At 34.0% G+C, this 12,800-nt stretch overlaps 1 protein-coding gene and 1 non-coding gene across 4 annotated transcripts in view; both read left to right on the top strand.

Moving 5' to 3' along the window:
- The window catches only part of ROBO1 (roundabout guidance receptor 1), a 952,396-nt gene that overhangs the window by 596,929 nt on the left and 342,667 nt on the right, over positions 1–12,800 (top strand). The gene's annotated exons all lie outside the window — the stretch shown is intronic.
- Positions 10,113–10,276, top strand: LOC111723242. The gene has a single exon (XR_002771825.1). It is a non-coding gene; the product is annotated as a U1 spliceosomal RNA (small nuclear RNA).

The raw sequence follows: 12,800 nt of genomic DNA, 5'->3' as shown, positions 1-12,800 counted from the left end.
AACAGAAAAATAAACCTCACATGGACGCAGTATCAGTTTGAAACTAGAGTTTTAACAACTACATGCTCATATGAGACAATGATGTTGAAATGTGGAGGAAGAGGTGGGGTAGGTCTTCATTGAATGGTACATTGTATGAGTTTATGGCACACCTGGATGAAGGACTCGTTACAGGGCAGACTGTAACCTTTCAAAAGTGTTTTTATATAACCTAATCCTATGTACCTTCATATTAGCCTGAAATAAAAAGAAAACTGTGATAAAAAATGGATAGAGTTGGATCTGGTTGGTGGGAGAGGGTGACTAGGTTAGAGCAGGGCAGCCTCACCAGGCCGACTGGATGGATGTTCTCTGCCTGTTGGAGGCAGCGCTCTCAGACTTCTCCGGCCCTAAAGGTGCAAGTAGGGGCTGAGTGGCTTTGGACAACCATTAGCAATATTGACAGATGGAGGGGATTACAAGATTACAACGGAAATAAGTAGAAAAATAGTCAGTGGGAAAAGGAAGAGAACTGGACACATGTTTGCTGACACTCTGTCTGCTAAGGTATTTTACATGTGGCTGTCATCACAAGCCTGTGAGGTAGACGTGTTCATTCCAGTTTCATTTCATTTTACAGATGAGGAAATTGAGACTAAGAATAATGAGTACCAGGTATTAGGATGTGGATTTAGAGGTGCAGAATGAAAAAGAAATTACTTGCAATAATCAAAGCAGATAATTGATCTACTTTAGGATCTACAGAAATACATCTGATGAAATGTAATATTTGTTCAGGGAAATTAATTGATACTTAGTGGTATTTAAAATGTGAAAAATATTATTTTCCTGTCATTTCTAAGGAGATGAAACTCTATAAGAAATGACAATTAAGAAATGCCAGTGGTATTTAAATTAAAGCAATATGTTTTAATATTAGAACTCAATGGCTGAACAGTACAAGTTCATATTTCCTATTAGAGACAAATTCTGATTCAACTTTGGATTGTAAGGACAAAGAGATCAGGTGTTCTCAAACTTTAATGTGTGTAGGAATTACCTCTGGTGCTTGTTAAAAGTAGACTTTTAAGAGATATAGTTTTGGATTATTAATAAGCTCCTACCTCTCTACTTCACTTTGATATAAATCATGATTTTCACTGTGACGTATACCAACGATTAAGAGCTATTGTTATAGATTGTAATTCTCCTCTTTGCATTTATTTTGACTTAACAGCACATTAGAACACAGTAACCACCGGTTGCATGTTGCTGATTAAATAAAATTAGTTAAAAATGACGTGACGTAACAGTTAAATTTCAGGGGCTCAAAAGCTTTATGTGATTGATGGCTACTGAATCAGAGAGAGCACATATGGAATATTTTAATCATCATCATTGCAGAAAGCTCTCTTTGACAACACTGGATTAGTGTGTAAGAATAATGAAATTTTGTTCTGTTATAGTTTGTATGAAATGGGAATTATTTTTTAAAGTTATTCTTTTTAAGTCTTAACATTCTTCCAGTAGGAAAAGACATTCTCTATAAAAGTGGATTTCATATTATAATAAAAATACTTCCTGTTGACAAAGATTTCATGCTTGATTCTTTAGCTCTTTTTTTTTTTTTTTTGGATATGAATAAACATGCTCAAAGAAGATAAATGACTTAGGTAGCATGGACTTGTACTTGGAATGGTAATCATCTGATAACTCTTTTGATGTGTATGGGATTTTCCCACTAAAGAACTTCCCCCAAATACTTTTCTTACTCTGTTTAAAGAAGGAGGGAAAGGTCTCAGTATTACATCACTTTATAAACAGGCCTAAAATGATCTGCAGAAATGAAATTCAGTGGTCTAAACAACCTCCAGGATTTGTTCTTATATTGCTACATTACATTCAATTGTGTGTTATCATTAAAAAAGTTTCTGTACAGAATGCATGGAATTTAGCATTAAATCTTAAACATAACTATGCTGGTTTGATAATATTTTCCTGAACTTACTGAATATAATTTATGAATGATCAAGTAAAACTGTTTTAGGACAATTTCGGCAAATATATAGTCTATAATGTGATGATTGATTATAATTTGAAACATAGCTTTTGAGATAGTAAACCCCATGGATATTGGAAGGAAAGAAATTTACCCTGTCACTCTGCTTATATCTTCTGTTAAGCCTCAAGTTTGTTTTTAAAATATGGGCTAGGTGACATGTAATCCCTAACATTCTTGGAGATCAGTCGATGTTAGAGGTTTGCTTGAGGTCAAGAGTTTGTGATCAGCCTGAGTAAGAGCAAGACCCCCATCTCTACAAAAATTAAAAAAAAAAAAAATTACTCAGGCAGGGTTGTAGTCCTGGCTGTAGTTGACAGGAGCTTGTAGTCCCAGCTGTTTGTGCTGAGACAGGAATATTGCTTCAATCTGGAGGTTTGAGGATACAGTGAGTTATGATGACATGACTGCACTCTAGTCTGGGCAACAGAGTGAGATGCTGTCTCCAAAAAAAATAACTAGAATTATAAGTCATATATAATGTACAGAAAGACAGAAATTGACAGTACTAGTTGCCTTCTCAAACACAATTTTAAAATGAAAGCAACTCTCAATGTTGGGATTTCTTATCTCTCTCTCAAACCTCAGAGACATTGGACTGAACTGTGTAGATTCGTCTTTCATGATGCTCCCAAATTCTTCCTTTTTACTTTTTATTACTTTGTTGTGTCAGACCTGTATTGTGAGGCTATCTATCTGGTCTTGAATCTCCTTTCTCTCCCATCTTTCAGCCTGCCTATCCTCAGGAGTTTAATGCTCCTAAACGACATGTTCATTATGTCACTTTGCTTCTCAAAATCTTTTGAGGACTTCTGTGTTGCTAATCGGCCAGAAACCAAAAGCGTTTTTGAACATGTTTAGATTTCTACACTTGGACCAAAACTCGACTCTTACTTTCCACAGGTCTTTTTTTTTTGTATCATCTCCATTTCTTCTTCTTATTATTATTTTTATTAAATCATAGCTGTGTACACTACTGCAGTTAGGGGGTACAGTATGCTGGTTTTATATACAATTTGAAATACTTTCACCAAACTGGTTCACATACCCTTCATGGCATTTTCTTAGAAATGGTGTCAAGACATTTATATTCTACGTTTAGAAAGATTCACATGTACCCTTGTAGATGGACCATAGGTTAGCTGAACCTTTCATCCAAACCATGCTGAGCTTCTTGTTGCACATTATTCCCTTCTCTCCTCTCCAGACCCCACTTGGAACATGATTTGCACTGGTTTCTGCTTATCCTACAGTTATAGGTTGAATTGTGTTTCCCAAAAGGTTGTTGAAATCCTAATTTCCAGGCCCAGATAAAGTCTTTGCAGATGTTGAGATAACATGAGGTTATTAGTATGAACCCTAATCCAATATGACTGTGTCCTTATGAAAAGGGGAAATTTGAACACAGAGGGAGAGACAGAATACCTTATGAAGATAAAGGCAGAGGATCAAATGGTCGATCTATATTTAGATCTCTGAGTGTTCTCCAGATGTCTTTCCAAAAGGGACGTATTAGTTTGCATTCCCACCAGCAGTGTAGAAGTGTTCCCTTTTCTCCACAACCACGCCAGCATCTGTGATTTTGGAATTTTGTGATATGGGCTAATCTTACTGGTGTTAGATGATATCTGAAAGTAGTTTTGATTTGCATTTCTCTGATGATTAAGGATGGTGAGCTTTTTTTCATATGTCTGTAGGCCATGCGCCTGTCTTCTTCAGAGAAGTTTCTCTTCAAGTCCCTTGCCCACACTGAGAGGGGATCACTTGTTCTCTTCTTGCTAATATGTTTGAATTCTCTGTGGATTCTGATTATTAAACCTCTGTTGGAGACATAACCAGCAAATATCTTTTCCCATTCTGAGGGCTGTCTGCTTGCTTTACTTACTGTGCTTTTGGCTGTGCAGAAGCTTTTTAATTTGATGAGGTCCTAGTAGTATATTTTTGATGTTGCTTCAGTTGCCCGGGGGTCTTCTTCATAAAATTTTTGCTCAGGCCGATTTCTTCAAATGTTTTCCCTACACTTTCTTCTAGTATTTTTATGGTTTCATGTCTTAAGTTTAAATCTTTAATCCAGTGAGAGTCAATCTTAGTTAGTGGTGAAAGGTGTGGATTCAGTTTCAGTCTTCTGCAGGTTGCCAGCCAGTTCACCCAGCACCATTTGTTAAATAGGGAATCTTTTCCCCACTGAGTGTTTTTAATTGGCTTGTCAAAGCTCATATAATGGTAAGTAGCTAGGTTCATCTCTTGGTTCTCTATTCTGTTCCATACATCTACCTCTCTGTTTTTGTGGCAATACCATGCTGTTTTGATCACTATGGATTTATAGTATAGTCTGATGTCTGGTAGCGTGATTCCTCCTGCTTTTTTTTTTTTTTTCTGAGTAATGTCTTGGCTATTTGAGGTTTTTGATCCTATAATTCCTCTATTAGGTATATATCCAGAATAACAGAAATCACACTATAATAAAGATATTTGTATCAGAATGTTCATTGCAGCCCAATTCATAATTGCTAGGTCATGGAAGAAGCCCAAGAGCCCACTGATCCTCGAATGGATCAATAAGTTGTGGTATATGTACACCATAGAATACTATGCAGCCATAAAGAAACACGGAGACTTTACTTCCTTCATGTTTACATGGATGGAGCTGGAAAATATTCTTCTTAGCAAAGTATCCTAAGAATAGAAGAAAAAGTATCCAATGTACTCAGCCCTACTATGAAACTAATTTATATGAAATTTATATAAATTTAAATTTATATGAATTCCTATGAAAGCTATAACCCAATTTTAGCCCAGGAATATGGGGAGAGGGGAGAGAGAGGGAAGGGGAGGGGAAGATAGTGGGTAGAGGGAGGGTGATTGGCAGGATCACGCCTATGGTTCATCCTATAAGGGTACATGTGAATCTCTCTAAATGTAGAATATAAATGTCTTAACACAATAACTAAGAAAAAGACATGAAGGCTATGTTATCCAGTTGGATGAAAGTATTTCAAATTGTATACAGAAACAGTACACTGTACCCCATGATAGTATTAATATATACTGCTATGATTTAATTTAAAAAAAAAAAAGATAAAGGCAGAGATCAGGATGGGTAATGCAGCAACAGCCATAACTGCCAACAAACCAGCAGAATGAGGAGAGAGGCACAGTGCAAATTCTCCCTCACTGCCCTCAGGAATAACCAACCCTTCTAACACCTGAGTCTTGGACTCTCACCTCCAGATCTGTGAGGCAACACATTTCTGTTTTATAAGCGACTCATTTTGAGGTACTTTATTATGGCAGTGCTAGAAAAATAATAACTACTATTTTGCTTTTTATTTTTTAATTTGTTTTGCATTGATGACCTTCTTTAAGAATCTGACGGCCTTTTCTCTGGATAAATCTTCTCGTTAGAAAAACGGAAATTTGTTTATGAACACAAATCTCGAAATAATTTCACAGATTAGAACCTCTGACCAACCCAAGTAATATCTAGCCCTTATGTCCATCCAACACATCATCTCTGTGAAAAGAGTCTACCCACCTCATTTACATTTGAGTATCTTTTCTCCTTGGAAGTATTCAGTATATGTTAATATTTTGCTCTTGGTCCTTCATCACACACTTCTTGAACTGTGAGCTACTGAACATAAGACATATAAGCCTGTCTCAACTTAAAAACTGATCTTGTGACGTATTAAACGCCTAGATCAAACAATTTTGAAGAATAGGCTAGGTCTTTATACCCGCCTTCCCATCATAAGCATTGTATTGTGATATCCCAAAGAGATCGTATGTACACAATACCTAAAACCTATCTGGAAGGTGCCAAATTCTTAATACCTAGGGCCAGAAACTGCTGTTCTCTTTCTTAATAATATTAATTTCTCCTAAAATACTTCTTGACAGAAAGTAATTTGAACTTCATACGTGGGGTCAAAGAATAGTAACAACAGTTATTACATTTCTCAGCCTATGATGAGTCCAGCATCATGTGAAAGGTGGTTTAAAATGAGAAGGCAGAGAAGCCATGTTCCATGGTCACACCGTGGGAGGATAGCAGGCTCCAGATTTGGGAACTGTTCTGCAAGTTATTTACTACTTTGATCTTTTCTTTATTCATCTAAAAAAAGGAAAGAAAAGTTTCCACCTTCAAGAATTTACAGACAACTTAGAAGGACACCTCTTCCTTAGTCCCTTTTATGAAAGTTTTACCTTTAACTTTGTGTTCCCGGGTTTCAGAAGGACAAGGCCCTGGTTCTATGAAGGGAGGATTATTTGTTGTCAACTTTGATCAATTATTTTCACTCCAGTGATTAGTTTTCCTTTGTTTTGTAAATGTGAGGGTTGACAAATTTATCTGTTCTTATTCCAGCTTTACCATGCTGTGTTAACCTCATTTTATGGATGAAGAAACTGACCCAGTAACTGAGAGTAGAGAATTAAAATATTTATGGACCTCTCTTCTCACATAGAACCGAAGTCTATGTTCCTGTTTTTTTTACAATTTAAATTACTTTTCAGAGTTTAAAAAATTTCTGGGTATGTGTAGTAGATTTGTACACAAGATGTGTTCTTACATTGCACTGTCTTAGAGCATAGTTTAGTGGCTAAAGGACCAAATTCTGGAGCAGACTGCAGGGCTCAATCTCTGTTCCTTAGTTAGTACCTGCAAAAGCTTGGACAAGCTACTTACTGGCTACACTTCAGTTTCCTCATCTACAAATTTGGGGTAATACTAGTGTGTACTTCAGAATGTTCTGAGGATTGTGATATTTGAGACAGCTAATGAAATGGGAACGTAAATACATTTTAGCTGTCATTCTAACCTGGCATTCAAGATAAATGAGATGGTTGTAGAAATCTTGTGTGCTTTTGAGACTTTTTGAGAAAGCACCATTTGTTAAATTCATTAGTACAACTATGTAGAACTGAGTCAAATCAAGTATTGATGGTGACTTACACAAGCAGACAGTGTCATCTTCATGATCTACACTGCTTATGTTCCATAAGAAATGCATCTTATTTTTCATAAGAATTTTAATTCATCCCATCCTGTCCCTTTTCAAATTATTTTTTGTATGCAAAATCTACAACTATTGTCATTCTGCAGGGCTTTTGCACTCTTTTTTGTGGGACAGTCTTGCAAGGAGAGGTGAACATTTCTAAACTCAAATTTCACATACGTATTGCTTATAAATGTGTAGTGGCAATAACTCAGAGAAAGAGAGAACTTGCTATACATTGCAGTTGAAGTAGTATTTTGTGCATTATAGCTCAAAAAACATAAAGGGAAATGGGAACTCTGGAAACTGGCATAATATTGACATTGGCTATGCATATGCACATATAATATATTGTAATAATTAGGGCGAAGCCAAAAAAATAAAAAAATAAGACACTAGAAAAACTGGTCTGCTGGTAGTTTGCCGAGTAAAAAGTTTATGAAGGGAAAAGCAGTAAAAATACTTAATTCCGTAAGTGTTTTCAGTATCGTTATTTATTCTTTGACTTTTTTATTTTCGTAAAGTCATTTAGTCATGTAAATCTGAAATAATTATTTTAAATATATATATATAATGTCTCTATAAATATATTAGTATGTAATATATTAACATTATATGTGTTTGCATTGGCTGATACATGCAGATATTTCTTAAAAGCACTCTACTTCTTAGTAAACATTTTTTATAGTTTTTTTAACTTTATGTTTTTAAAAACAGAGTCTTGCCTTGACGCCCATATCTCAGTGAAATAGCTGTTCACAGGCACAACCATTGTGTATTACAAGCCTTGAACTCCAGGTGTCAGGCAATCTTCCAGGCTCATTCTCTAGAGTAGCTTGGACACAGGTGTATCACCTCACCTAAAATTTTTTTTTTCTAAGAATTCTCTTTTTTTTTTTTTTTAATTAAATCATAGCTGTGTACATTAATGCAGTCATGGGGTACAGTGTTGTATTTTCATATACAATTTGAAATATTTTCATCAAACTGGTTAACATAGCCTTCATGCCATTTTCTTAGTTATTGTGTTAAGACATTTATATTCTACTTTTAGAAAGATAGAAACTTGTACCCTTGTAAGATAAACCATAGATTGATTAGATAATTTTTGCTAGAGAAATATCTAGTTGATTTTTTTGAAAATTGCTCTTTAATATATAAATAGTTCTTTGTGTTTAGTTTTTTTTTTTTTTTTTTTTTTTTAACTCACCACTGTACTCCCAAGGACATATATACTTTAGACTGACGATCCTTAATCCTTGGTTTTACCTTTTCAATCCCAGAGCCACCTCCAGCTGAAAATCAGGTCAAAGTCAGTTGAAAATAATTAAGTTAACAAGACTTTCTAGGACTTTACCTTTGCTGAAACGTTATGCTTTATTAAACATCAAATATGGTATTGGCATAGATATGTTGCTTTTCATAGTATTCTTACGGGGTTATTAGGTGTTATATATCTTTAGTTGATCACATAGTTGATGTACTTACAGGACTTTCGGCCAGTCTAAAATGTAGCTCTCTATTGAACTTCTTTGGTTCTATTTTTTCTTTCTTTGTGCTACCATACTTATTACAAGCCCTTTAAGTGCTGTAAATTTTTGCCTTCCATCTGTAATCTGTAGGGTTGGATTCAGAGTAGTCAATAAGTACTGGTTGCATTAAAATAATTTTATTCCCATACATTGTTTTGGACTATTTTCTTTTTGGATTTCTGCCATTTAACAATCATTATTCATTCTTGTGGTTTTAAAATTAAACCACATAAAGAAGAGAGGCCAGTAGAGAATTTACTATAGTTTTTCTCTTGGCATTGGATATCTGTTCATGTTTTCACAGTGGGTAAAGTATTCTATTCTTACAATAAAATTACAACACATCAAATATGATAGCAGTGTAATAATTCTGCTCTTTCATACATTCTGTCTTTAGTATACTTTTTTCTTATTTGGTTAATAAGTCAACCATGAACTACTGCTGATACTTTTCCTTTTCTTTCAATGTTTATTCACTGTAGTTGAGGGTGTAATGGATTTTTTTGTATAGAAAAAAGTTTCAACCTTAGGACATTTTGAGCATAATTTTAAAATTCCTGTTTGTTAGTAATTTTGGTACCAGTTACCATGATGGATTTTTTGATAAGATATTGTTTTTTTGGTCTGTTCCATCCAACATATTAAAGAGATAGAATGACCAACTGTTCTGGCTTACCTGATTGAGGGGACTTTCATTGCTAAAACTGAGGCAGTCCAGGTTAAATGGGGATGAATTGGTTATTCTAGGAGGAGATCCCTATATTTTAAAAGAATTGTTTAATTTCATCCTTCTAGTACCATCAATAAACTAGAAATACATAGATTTTTTTCCATATAGTTTAATTTGAAAGTTGTGTCAAAAAAGAAATATTCTTCTTTCAAACTGAGGGAACTTACTAGAAGGCATCACTCAGGACTTGGTCCTAAAATGATGCAATATGTTGATTACCTAACACATCAAAATGTAGAATTACTTATGTTTCCAGATTATATTTAAACCATTGAAATGTTTGGCAAATGGATAAATAAAATTAACTTGAAGATGTTTCTGAGACTAAAATTTAAAGTTGTTTTCAGAATTAGCAAATATTTAAATGTGAGTTTTAGCTCAAAATCCCTTAAAGAATGTAATTGAAAATGAAAACACTGTTGACAAGGTGTCAATATTTTAAAAGTGGGTTTAGGCCAAACACAGTGGCTCGTGTTGGTAATCCCAGCGCTCTGGGAGGGAAAAGCAGTGGTTTGCTTGAAGCCAGGAGTTTGCAGCCAGCCTAGGCAAAATAGAGAGACTTCATCCCAACAAAAAATAAAAAACATTCAGCTGGGCATGGTGGTGCATGCTAGTAGCTCCAGTTCCTCAGGAGGCTGCAGCTGTAAGATCATGATGTTGAGGTTACAGTGAACTATAATCATAATACTACACTCCAGCCTGGGTGACAGAGCAAGACCTTGTGTCTAAAAAAATTTTTTTAAAAAGTGAGTTTTGGTCAAAATGAACCAAACTGAATTAAAGGCATAAATAAACATATTTTAAAAGGCAATATTATACTTACCTGGCAGGGGAGACACCATGATCACGAAGGTGGTTTTCCCAGGGCGAGGCTTATCCATTGCAGTCCGGATGTGCTGACCCCTGCGATTTCCCCAAATGTGGGAAACTGGACTGCATAATTTGTAGAAGTGGAGGACTGCGTTCACGCTTTCCTCTAATTAAAAAAATAAATATTACTAGGAATGTGACTTTGAACAGAATCAGATATTTGATGTTATATTCTTACCTAATTTCAGTTTCTATATATTAAGGATTACAGAAAAATTTAAACTAGCATTTTAGGAGGATAATATTACAATCAGAATGCCAGAGCACTGTAGGCAAGTGATGAAAATGTTAGAATTCAGCATATTTAACAAGATGCCAAATGTTTTTAGAATTACTATAATTATTTTAAAGAAACTTTTTAAGCAATTTATTTTTGAAGATCATCTTCCTAATTTTCAAACACCTTGGTTCCCAGATACCATATGTGAGGTTATTGTTTTAAGGAAATAATTTAATACATGAATAAAGGTATATACACAATATGCTAGATTGTAAATTTTGATTATTCTGGCTCATGGCTCATGCCCGTAAATCCTAACACTCTGGGAGGCCAAGGCAAATGGATTGCTTGAGCTCAGGGGTTTGAGACCAGCCTGAGCAAAAGCAAGACCCTGTCTCTACTGAAAATAGAGAACCTAGCCTGGTGTGGTGGTAAATGCCTGTAGTTTCAGCTATTCAGGACGTTGAGGCCAGAGGATAACTTGAACCCAAGAGTTAGAGGTTGCCGTAAACTATGAGTATACTAAGGCACTCTACCCAGGGCAACAGAGTGAGACTTTGTCTCAAAAAACAAAACAAAACAAAACAAAAAAAACTTTTAAAAATTATTATTTAAAAAATTTGAAAATAAACTCACAAAGAATTTCAGCTACTTGTAACACATGAGTGAAATACTAATATTATTTATAAGTTAAAACATATGTTTGTATTAACTTGTGAAAGGGCAAATGTTTATAATAAACAAAATATTAATTATAAAGTATTTCATATATAAAAATAGGATAGCAAAGGAAGGAAAAATATTAAATAATAGCTTTTGTTTTCTCTAGATATATATGGTATTATAGATACATATTATATTATTTATTCTGTACACGCTTACCTCTGCAGGAGGTACTTTTTATTACCTGTTTTTATTTGTATTATTTTTTTGTTTGCTTTTATTTACAATAAGAAGCATAACTCTTCATTTTGAATTGCTTCTTTACAGTTTCAGTTAGTTTTTCAGTTGAGTAGAGCTGGAATACCAGTCCAAGTTATAATGTTAAGTCACACTTTCTATCCCAGCTACAAATTTGAAAGAAAATTTGAAATTTTCTTCCCATCTATTCATGCAGTAATTTTTTTCATGAAAATATATGAATGAAATGTTTTCATGAAAATATATGAATAAAATGTTACTTCCTGTTCTCTTTGAAGAGCATATTATTGCAAGCATAAGTTAACTATATATTTTTTCTATCTTTTAAAAACACAATCATGTTAAATAATGTGTTAATTTTTCTGCAAATCCTTAAGTAGGGAAATGGTTTAGATTAGTTATGGACAAAGGATGTCAAGCCAAATTATCAAGGACCATGACTTAGATAGATCTATTATATACTGTGTGATCTCAGGCCAATTACTTAACTTTACTGAGTCTTAATGTTTTCATCTATAAGCTAGGTGTAATAATAACACTACAGTTACTTTTCATGAGAATTAAATGAGATAATGTATTTAAAGTACTTAGAAACATGCCTGTGTATTTTTTTCTATGTAGTATTATAATAGCAGTAGCTGATATATACAAAAGGTTACAATTTCAAAATATTTAATATTCATGCCTAGGTACATTTTTTTCTATGTAGTATTATAATAGCAGTAGCTGATACATAAAAAAGGTTACAATTTCAGAATGTTTAATGATATGAGAAATACATACCTTTGGTTTAGTGAGTCTCAAACTTTAGTGTAATTTAAAAATCACCTGCAGGGTGGTGCCTGGGGCTCAAAGGAGTAGGGCGCTGGCCCCACATGCTGGAGGTGGCGAGTTCAAACCCAGCCCCAGCCAAAAACTGCAAAAAAAAAAATAAAAATAAAAATAAAAAATAAAAATTACCTGTGTACCTGTGAAGTACCAGTTGTGGTCTTCATACCCAGAAAGTATTACTGAATAGGTCAGGGACCACTTATCTATATTTTTAATCTTATCACAGCTTTTTCTAAAGCAGAAAAATAAAATCAATAAAATATAGATACTCAAAGTATTTCATATACATAGAAAGAGGATCACCCACCAAGAAACCTTGCTTTTATTTATATTTAATATTTAAAGTTTTAGAAAAGATACCTTCCTGAATGAGTTATTATTCCAACTTCTCATTCCTTTGCCTCATATTTCAATAGGTTGCATATTTACTGATACTATTTTTCTCTGAAAATATCTACATTTACTTTTATGCATATGTGTTGAGCAAAAGAATTGTTTCAAAAGAAAATTACTTTTCATTTTTTATGAAACTTCATTATATAAATATTATTCTAAAACTAGTAATAAGCTAACTATGTAAAAAACCCAATAACCTTGTGCTGTATCTTCTATTTCAATTGTAGTTTCTGTGCTAGCAGAAAGCTAAAGGGGAAAAAAAAAT

Source organism: Otolemur garnettii, unplaced genomic scaffold (assembly GCF_000181295.1).
Source record: "Otolemur garnettii isolate 467f Iridium unplaced genomic scaffold, OtoGar3 scaffold00009, whole genome shotgun sequence".
Lineage (NCBI taxonomy): Eukaryota > Metazoa > Chordata > Mammalia > Primates > Galagidae > Otolemur > Otolemur garnettii.
Note: the sequence above shows the minus strand (reverse complement) of the source record. Positions and strands in the feature narration are given on the sequence as shown.